Source organism: Ostrea edulis, chromosome 4 (genome assembly GCF_947568905.1).
Source record: "Ostrea edulis chromosome 4, xbOstEdul1.1, whole genome shotgun sequence".
Classification (NCBI taxonomy): Eukaryota; Metazoa; Mollusca; class Bivalvia; order Ostreida; family Ostreidae; genus Ostrea; species Ostrea edulis.
The window spans coordinates 49866287-49876740 of NC_079167.1; the positions used below are offsets into that span (position 1 = coordinate 49866287).

The 10454-nt window shown below is 35.1% G+C and overlaps 1 protein-coding gene and 1 non-coding gene across 6 annotated transcripts in view; one reads left to right on the forward strand and one right to left on the reverse strand.

The window, feature by feature from the left end:
* The window catches only part of LOC125669610 (uncharacterized), a 31383-nt gene extending 26738 nt beyond the window's left edge, over positions 1-4645 (reverse strand). For 4 of the 5 annotated variants that reach the window (XM_048904250.2, XM_048904252.2, XM_048904251.2 and 1 more), the window contains exon 1: positions 4347-4483. The gene's annotated coding sequence lies outside the window, so the exon portion shown is untranslated. Of the gene's footprint in view, positions 1-4346 lie in introns of all 5 variants that reach the window. The other variant, XM_048904248.2, reaches the window with a different exon arrangement.
* A 4275-nt stretch (positions 4646-8920) lies between these two features.
* Positions 8921-8993, forward strand: Trnak-cuu (transfer RNA lysine (anticodon CUU)). Its single transcript has one exon. It is a non-coding gene; the product is annotated as a tRNA-Lys (tRNA).
* Positions 8994-10454: the final 1461 nt, after the last annotated feature.

The following is a 10454-nucleotide window of genomic DNA, read 5'->3' on the forward strand; positions in this document are numbered from 1 at the left end:
CTCAAAAATACAAGTAGGCATTACAAGCACTGTCATGTGTGAGGTTTAAAGTTCATGATAATGGTAAGTTTCAATGCAGCTTCATTTAAGAAGTAAGAGAGATGTCCAACTCTACAGTCTGAAAGTCCAGACATTTCCAATAATGACCAATACTCTTGTCTGATTTATTGAAATTTTATTACTCATGGAGCTATGACATTTATTGGAGAAATCCTTTATTGCCCATAATATCCATTAATAGTTTCTCTTTGTTGATTGTGGCTGCCATCAAGGTTGTTGCTATGGTGATTAATTTGAAATTCATGAAAATTATTTGTTTTTTTCATTACAATGACGTAATAACAGGTCCTGATAAATGTAATTAATCATGCTTGCAATATGAAGAACAAAATACCTAGAAATAGAAAAATCACTTGCATTAAGTGAACTACAATATAATCATGTGAATTGTATCGTAGTGTTGAAAATAATTGTCCTCAAATTTAGAGAAGACAATTAGTTATGTAGATATCAAGGAATTTTATGCTTCATTTTTAATATATTGCTTGACCCTTAAATAAACAGACAAACAATATTAATTAATACAGGTAAGATATCGGGTACTGTTCCAATATTTATTTAGGAATTTCTCATCCTCACTACAAAGACATTGGTCATTTCTGTCTACAGGGAACCTCAATGTTATCTCAGCAGTACAAATCTCTCTTGAGAGATCCAGGTGAGAGGTCCAGATAACAGTCACCAGAAAACACAGGCCAAGAAGTCTTCATTATGTAGGTAAAACAGGGTGGATCTAAGAAAACACAGGCCGAGAAGTCTTCATTATGTAGGTAAAACAGGGTGGATCTAAGAAAACACAGGCCGAGAAGTCTTCATTGTGTAGGTAAAACAGGGTGGATCTAAGAAAACACAGGCCAAGAAGTCTTCATTGTGTAGGTAAAACGGAGTGGATCAAGAGAGTGAATGGGTTATATCTTACATTTGACCAAAATACATGTACATATGTGACTATTTTGGCACAATACAATTTATAATTATATAGGATGGACTACCTCTGGGCAAAAATGAGAGGGTTGGCCGTCTACAGAAACAGAATTTCTGGTTCTGCTCATGTTAAAGAATGTACAACCTGAGTAAAAATTAACCTTTCTTAAATCACCTGATACGTACTGCTTACTTGAGACAGGGTACACAGACCTTTTTTTTTAAAATTGCACCTAAATCAATTTGTGGATCTTTCCTCTGCTGAAGTAGGTCTGAGCTCCAGAATCTATCATTTTCATGAAGGCCAAATGACTCCAAGTATGATCAAACTTTGCCCAACAAAAGGTGACACAGTGCACCAAATGACTCAACTTCCTATCTTTTAAATGTGGGCTTAAATGACATTACCAAAATTTGCTTTACCAATGAAATCAATGTTAAATCAACAAAATTGATTCTTTTGTTGAATGTTTAATTGGGAATTTTTGCCAGACCAAACAAGGAACACTGTGTTCAAAAGACTGCTTGATTTTTCAGAAAACGGTCAAGTTTTGACACATACAGGACTGCATATTGCATGTAGTTTACATTAATTTAAGCAATGTTATTCTCTCTCCTCTTAAAACCGGTGCAACACTAATCTAAAAGTGTAATACTTTTATTCTTGATGCAGCACTTTCTTAATTCATGTCAATACCATTTTGTAAAGTTGCATGACTACGTTTCAATTGCAAACCCTCTCTTTATGTGATTCAGTGAATTTTAATTTTGTTTATGTAATTTACAGCCAAAGCCTCCTTTATACCGATGCTGGGAGGAAAACGAGAAAAGAAGATTTTTCCACGAAGATTACGGAGGATGATTAATCACACCCAAAAGGAAAATTCTTAAGACCTACCACCACGTTTTAGACTTAATCTTCAATAACTTATTATAAACATGTTTTTGAAAAGAATAAATCTAAAACTGAAAGAAAATTGGGAATTGTGCATTTGTCAATTTTATCTAGATATGATCACCCAAAAATTAAATAACTAACAACAATAAATAGTGGAAAGACAAATTGAAAAATGTACAATAGCATGTTATGATAATTTTCTGCACAATTATAGAATACTGATTAACTTATATTTACATTTTCTCAATGATGTTTTAGTACTTCAAAATTTAGTGCCTGTGTGAAATTGAGAGAGGCAGCAACAGCTGGTTTAGTCTGTTTATACTGGTTTTGACTGGTTCTATAATAAGACAGAGGGCTGGGACAAGTTTATGATAGAATAAAACATTTTGAAGCTTGCAATATTACATAATGGGTTCTAACATCTAATCATATGCATTCATCTATACAGTACTGTTCTTGTCTCACGGCAAATATAGATGTATAGATATCTAATGTAATAATTAACATTTGCAAGAAATTTTTCGATATTTTAGAACAGTTAATGACAATTTTTACAAGTACATCCTAATAATTTGCCCCTCCCCCCAATATTATGACCTTATAAATTAATAAATTTAAAAAAGAGACTTTTGTCTTAACAAAATATAATTGTTATGGAGGATGAAAAACCAAGTAAAAAACCTAGAAATTCAATTAAATACCTAGCTCTTTCCATCAAGATGAAAACCTAAATAAAAGGTAATCTATGTTATGAGAGAGACTTGTGTGTCACAATCTAATCCCATCTTATGGTGCTGGCAAGATGCCCATCATAGTAGAGTGTATTGTGAATTTGACCTTTGTAAGGAGTCCTCTTTCCATGCATTATACACTAGTGTATGTACATATGATTGTGTTTACCTGAATATAGGAATATATTAAATGCAGGAATGGCAACATTTTAGCACCTGCACATCGATATTCTCTTTACACAGCACCAGCTAGTGCAATTGAGTAATTTTGGATTAGAAGTATAAGAAAATTTATCTGCAGTCAACATATATATAAATTTAATGATGATTAATTATAAAAACTATAATTTGGACATTGCCATCATAAAGTTTTGTATTGTATCCCCTTGTTTCACAAATTGATCCAGTTTTGTTTTTTTCAAATAAAAATATAATCAGACTTCTTCATACATATTTTTTTCTAAATCTTATCTTTCTTTTCCTTTTTTTCAGATGATACTTACTTTGGCACCTTAATTAGTCTATTTATTTTCTCAATGTCATAACTGCCATATCTGTAATTTGTTGAATTTTTATATTAAGGAATGAATGCATGCTATCATTATGGTATCAATTATTTCTGTTCTTCCAAGGACTTGTCCATTTCAAGGTACTTACTCTGCTTTTGTTGTAACCACCTCATTAATAGGTCAGTGGACAGGTGTCATCAGTTAATCTACCTGGTAACTACCAATTGCAGGTACATGGAGAGTTATTGTTTTCCTGCCACACCATCAAGTGGATGTGAATTTTCACCTTATCAAATATTGGACAATTATCAGTGAGTAAGGATACATAAAAAACTTCCTGTATATTTCTCACACCAAAATAAATATTCACAAGATATTTTAATTATCTTGAAAGAAAAGAAAAAGGATTAACGAACCACAATGTTGCAAACTACTGTCTCTAGGGTATCATCATTTCTTGTAGACTAATTGTAACTTGTGCTTTCATAGATTATCAAAGAGATCCGAACAATATTGCAGAAAACCTACATACCTTTCCCTTTATCTGGTAATCAATTACATCATTATGAAAGCAGGGCTAAATACTTCAAAGGATTATCCTATTGAATCTACAAGTCCCCTGCACTCTCTCCCCGTTTATGTTATCTATTATATATCATAACACCAACAAAAGTATTGAAATCAAATTATGTCACATCTGTCAATAAATTCGGCGTCATCAAAGGCTGATTAAAATTAGCTGATTGAAATTAACATCGCGCGTTAACAACACGCATATTCCCGTTCAACCTTGCGACTTTCGGAGCCAGTAACTAGCAATGTGAGTAATTAAAATTAATAAACTAAACTTTTCATTCACAAATTCACATCTTCGACCGGTTTTATGTCAAGCTCAATAAATGAGAAAATCAAACATGTCGAAATGACTCACAAAGCAAGTGCAAACACATGCATGTGCACGGAACATGAAAACACCTTGAATGCGCTGGGTACAAATCTCCGTATGATCTTTTTATCTTAAAATATATTTTATTTGTATAATTGATATCAAACAACTGGAATAAACAATAATTTGTAGTAGTAAATCGTAAATGTAGTTTCCCGTCTGTGACGTCACTCCTGTTTACTCACCTGTGTTCAGTCTTGTCGGTTTTGATCTACTTCGTTACCTTTTAGGCTATATCTACGATTGTTTAACAATATATTTAATTAAAAACATACCTAATAGACTCTATATATCCTCTTCAAATTGATAAAAAGTTCAAAATATTCACATGAGTAAAAAATCCAAACACAGGTAAAAATCCACGGGGAACTATAACTACACAAGCGCCGCTATATCGCCATATTCGTGTCAATAGTAGCGTAGTGATTACAGCCATTGACACGAGAGAAAAAAGGTCTAAATTATCTGGCAGTCATACGGCATGTCCTTCCGCCAGGTGCAAAAGCATAGTTCCAATACAAAAATGTCCAGCAAAACTTAACAGAGACTTCTCGTTTCCAAACTTGCACATTAACTGTAATTATATTCAATATTGACATTGAAACATAGCACACATGTTTGTTAGCAATAGACAGAACGGAACAAAATATTTAGTACTAAAAATAAAATAACAATAGCTTTCAATGCACATAAATAAAGCATAACACACTTTCCAATATCATTATTTCAGGTACAAATGTGAGAAATATGACTACTAAATCAAACTGTATCTATACAAACAATCTGCAGATATAATTAAGAATTTCTTTGTCTTTTGAATTTAGTAACCAAGAGAGTTTATGTTCATTAGGCTATATAAAACTGGAGAGAGAAAATGGATAAGTGTTATTGGTAAATTAAAACATTTTGTTTTTCACCTGGAGAGAGAGCGAGAGAGAGAGGGGGGGGGGGGGGGGGGGGGGTTCTGTAGTCTTATACAACTGTATTTACCTCTGGCACATTGCTAGGGATGTTGGTGAAACTTTCTTCAATTTTAACTTGTGGGGGATATGCTTAGCTTGCTATCAATATATTATTGTCTTCCACTACAAAAATTTATTTCTATCATAATAGCACATTTTTACAACAAAATAAAATGTTCAGATTACTTTAAGCTTTCAAAACCATTTTACACAGCTCCGATTTTGCTACATCAAAGCTTCCAGAAATAGAAACATGAATTCCAACGTATCTGTAGCTAGATGTACAACCAATCATGTAGTTTTGAGAGAAAAAATGTCAAAATATTACGACCCGCTTAATTAAAAGCCACCACTGTCTTTTTCTTTTTAAATATCGACATTTAAACGACTTTAATCTATAAACACATTTCTTTTATTGAAAAATAGATACAAATATATTTGCATATATTTCTATTTTAATTTTTCATTTTACATTACATGTAGATATACTTTTCATCCTCAACAATATTTTACTACGAGAACAATATCCACTTTTCCTTAGAATAGTTTTCTAAACGTTTCTCTATATATCATTCCGATTAACATAAAATTTTAATTACATTAGAGAGTAGCAGCATAACTGGATTGCTTTGGTTTAGCAAACAATAAAAATAAAAAGAATAAATAATGGTAATAATAAAAACCCACGAAAAAGCAAAAAAGAAAAACTTTTATCACATTATCACCAGTATGAGATCGACTTTACCCATGTGAGACAGCCATGTGAAATTTTATAGATAGATAGCCAGAAAGAGCATACCCGAAAGTGGTTTACACTATAAGTGTAACTGGTAATGCAACAAAATCTCTGCAGAATGAAATTCTTAAAACTGCAAAGTTAGGCGAGTATTCCTCATTGCTGCATATTTGTGCTGTTTGGAATGCAATTTGTAGGCCCATCCGAAGCATTTTCCCAGAGATAACAAATGCTGCTATCAGCAGAGACTGCCATAATCAGCTAATAAAGCTGTTCAAGGACTACGATGTGTCTTCGAATGAAATGTGTGATGTGGGCTCAAACATCCAATATGGTACGACAGAATTGTTCTTCTAACTCCTTTTTTCTGTGTGTTCCATCGGATGTTCTTACCGGGGGTTCAAGAAACCCTAGCAGCTCTGATTTGGAAAGCGGTTATGAAGCGGAGCTTCAGTATACGCTCGAAAATCCTTCTACATTCAGAATGGGTGATGGAGATCTAAAAAGTGAGAAGTCTGGGCTTGAAGATAGTGACTAGTCCAAGTAATACTTCAACGCCCCAAAGTCTGGACAAGGACGGAACAGAAAACTTAGAACATTCTGTCAGATGGCCTACATCTGATATAAAAGAGTCTCCTTTCCAACCTACCAATTTCAAATTTCCTTTATCAAGTTTAGGGGGTCAGAAAAGGTCTTTTCAGGGATCTTGGTGTGAGAAATGGAAATGGCTCCACTGTAATGTGTCCTTAGATGCAGCATTTTGTTTCTGCTGTATAACAGCTTACAAGGATGGTATGTTGTCCAATCATAAAAGGAGAAGGCATTTTTGTCAACGGGATTCCGTATATGGAAGAATTCCACAATGCGCTTCGAAAAACATGCCAACAGCAAGTGTCATAGAGAAACAGTTGAGAGATCGTTTACACTTTCAAAAGTATTGAAGGATGGTGGCGAATCTCTCAGTAAACAACACTCGGAACAGTCGCCAAGAAGAGAAGCATTTTTTAGAAATTTGAAAGAATCTGAGAATTTAGAGACTTCATCACCCTGGAATAAGAGTTTTGTGTCCAACAAGGCGGACAGTTCGAGGTTCGAGCAGATGCTCTTCAGAGTGTAATACTTATCTACAAAGTATCATTGGGCGTATGGGAGGAATCGATGCAGGTATGTAAAAGTTTCAGACATGAGATGCAGAATAAGAAGGGTTATGACCTACATGATCAAAGACTTCCTCTTCGGTTTTCTGTTGAGTGAACAGTTGCCCCGTCATAGCGATATTCTTAGCAAAGCCCTTCAGAAGACTCTCAGCACGGTGAACACTCTGGAGTCTCTTAGAACAGACGAAGTTTTTCTATTGATGGTCCTGCAGTGTCTCGTCGAAGACGTCCTCCGAAAAAAAATTGACGAAGGATCTCTGTACTAGTATCGCCACGACACTTGTGAAAATTTGTACAGAGTTAAATATTTTGAGGCAATTGATTTATTTGTGAATGGCATTATAAATCGTTTTGATCAGCCAGGATATGCCAAGTATATGCAGCTGGAATTGTTATTGTTGAAGGGGGCCAGAGGAGAAATTTTTTAAAAGGAATTTTGAGTTGGTCACAAATTTTTACGGTACAGACATCAATGCCAAAATTTTGAAAATTTAATTTCAAAACACTCAGGTGCCATCTCCCCAAAGACATCACTCCTTCCATTCAGACAATAACTGAATTCATTTAAACAGAAAGCATATTACTGTATAGCGAAATTGTAGTTTTGATTGAACTTCTTGTAATGCCAGCAACAAATGCTACCAGCGAAAGAATGTTCAGCATACTGTGCCGCATCAAATCTGCGATCAACTATGACCCAAGTTAGACTAAATAACCTATAATATCCTTTATTTATACAGGATTGCACAATTAGTTGTATAAACTAGTTTACATCGTGGTCCTGTCTATAACATATATATACATATCGAGAACATATATCACTAAGCATGGAAATATCACAATTTATATACATACAGATAAGAACTAAATGAAGAGAGAATAAACACACGAGTATCATTGAAGATCAAAATAATGTTTAAGATAGGCTGATTTAAAAGATGTGGTAGTTGTGAATTTTCTTATAAAATCTGGTAATGAGTTCCATAAAAAAAAACAACCCCTGATGATCCTTCAAGCATATCAAGAAGAAACGGAGAATCTGGATCTACGGGGCGTGACCAAAAAAAAATTTGTTAGTCACAGACTATCCATTTTTGGGAAATGCTAACGAAAGGACTGAAAAGTTGCACGATATTTTGATGAGCCAATAGGCTAGCCAATTCCTGCAGCTCACTCAAGTACTGTAGTGTATATGAAGTCAATATAGGAAGTAGCTTGTGTGTGTGCTCGACTTAGAAACTTTTTTGTTGGTTTAGCCCCCCACCCCCACCCCCACCCCCTCGCTCAATTTGTTTCCGATGCATATGCGTACTATAATGAAGGATTCTATTGATCCAGGGACCTATATACTAAGTTAGTATATAGGTCCCTGATTGATCTCACTCTCGGTGTTTAGTTCTAAGTGCACTGAGAGCAACGGGAGGTAACCACAATATACGATCGCATTAGTACGGCGCGGTGAGCGGGAAAACCAAAATTATTATATCTTTTTTCAATTTACAATACTCTGTAATAGTAGATTCGAACCCTAGCGATACATGTGTGTTCTAATGACAGACAACAGTGACAAGCCAAAGGCAACGGGAGGTAACCACGATACACGATCGCATTAATACGGCGCAGTGAGCGGGAAAACCAAAATTATTATCTTTTTAAAAAGCTGAGATCATGTGATAAAATATTTCATGGATACACATATTCTTTTTAAACATGATAGTTTCCCCCCAAACTTTGTCAGAGTTGGTTTGGATTAAAAAAATCTGGGGGGGAAAAAAACACTGCCCAATTTACCCTCCCCAAAAAAACAAAACAAAAAACCAACACACATGTAAACAAAATAAGAACAGCACAAGGAAGATTTTCGGTAAGGCGAAAATCAATGATATAACTTGTTTGATGCAGTTATAAATGGAATATGAATAGGAAGCAATACAAGAAATACAACTATTTTCTCTCTCGGATTTTTACAAAAAGTTTCCAAAGTTGTGTAAGTAGCCCGGCTAGCTCAGTCGGTAGAGCACGAGACTCTTAATCTCGGGGTCGTGGGTTCGAGCCCCACGTTGGGCGATAGATTTTTCTCTTTCTGTACACTTTTATTTTGCACCCCCCCCCCCCCCCCCCCCCCCCACTTTGTCGTAAAAGAAAAAGATAACGAATAGTGATCGATCTCATAATTCCTATATAAAACAATACAAAATAGAGAGCTGATGGGCAAACACGGATCCCTGGACACACCAGAGGTGGGATCAGGTGCCCAGGAGGAGCAAGCATTCCATGTCGACCAGTCTTGTGAGCCGTGTGATCCCTATCATCAAAACTGTCACTATTGCAACACAAACGTGTAAAACATACTTGAATGAAAAATAAATTCCGCTACTACAAAGTAACAAAGGAAGTGTCATCAATCTAAAAAAAAAAAAAAAAAAAACTTGTTTGTAAAGTATCCTCCTTTGTAAGATCCTAAATCACAATAGACTGATTGAATTAAGTTTAAATTCATTGTTTTAAGCTGATATAAAAACATCTTCACATAAAATTAAGTATAAATTTAAGTCCTACGTTCTTTAGCACTCACTTCGGAACAAATTAAGGTGAGCTAAAACTCCCCCTGAAAATTTCTAATTCAACAACTAATGTATATTGTATAATTCCTGTAAGCAATACAAAATAGAGAGCTGATGGGCAAACACGGACCCCTGGACACATCAGAGGTGGGATCAGGTGCAGATCTGAACATGCAACCACAGTTAGGACTTACTAAATGTAAAAGATGCACTGTCCAGTTGGTTCTATGACACGTGGCCCTCTGAGAGCATCATGCAGTTTCACGACACGAAATGTAAATAAATCCAACTCGTATCAACTTTCTAAAAATAGTTTGCAACAAAGTCTAAGGGCAAATACTACACTGCACCCTCACCTCAAACATAACCACTTACATCTCTTTTAAATTCATGTATCATTTTTCCATGTTAGCTAAACGGTTTCGTATTTGCAGGCATTGAATGTAACTGCAGATGATTTAGGCCAGATTAACACAGACTGTGTCACTATGGCGATAACATTTCCATACTGAAAGGGGGAGGGGTATTAGATGATGCTTACTGAAAGCATCCAATCGTCAATTGCTTAAAGCATGACCTCCAATGTCACGGGCAATGGAATATCATAAATATTCTCTCTCTCTCTCTCTCTCTCTCTCTCTCTCTCTCTCTCTCTCTCTCTCAGAGACAATAACTACAGAGAACTCTGCCAGTAACCTTCATTCAGGATCGCGAAGGAGATAATCAATCTCTCCCTCAACAAATGGTGAAACGCTTTTTAATAAAAAAAAAAAAATAATAATAATAATATTCATACATTGAATCCGGTAATTAGCCTGCCCTGTATTTCATACAATCTGTTCATAATCACGTATCAATCAATTGCTACACCAATCAATTGCCACTTACCGATGGTAACCATTTGGTAACACAGCAGGGTGCCGGAACATCAGTTACAGGCAGTTTCATTTTATGTTGTACGATT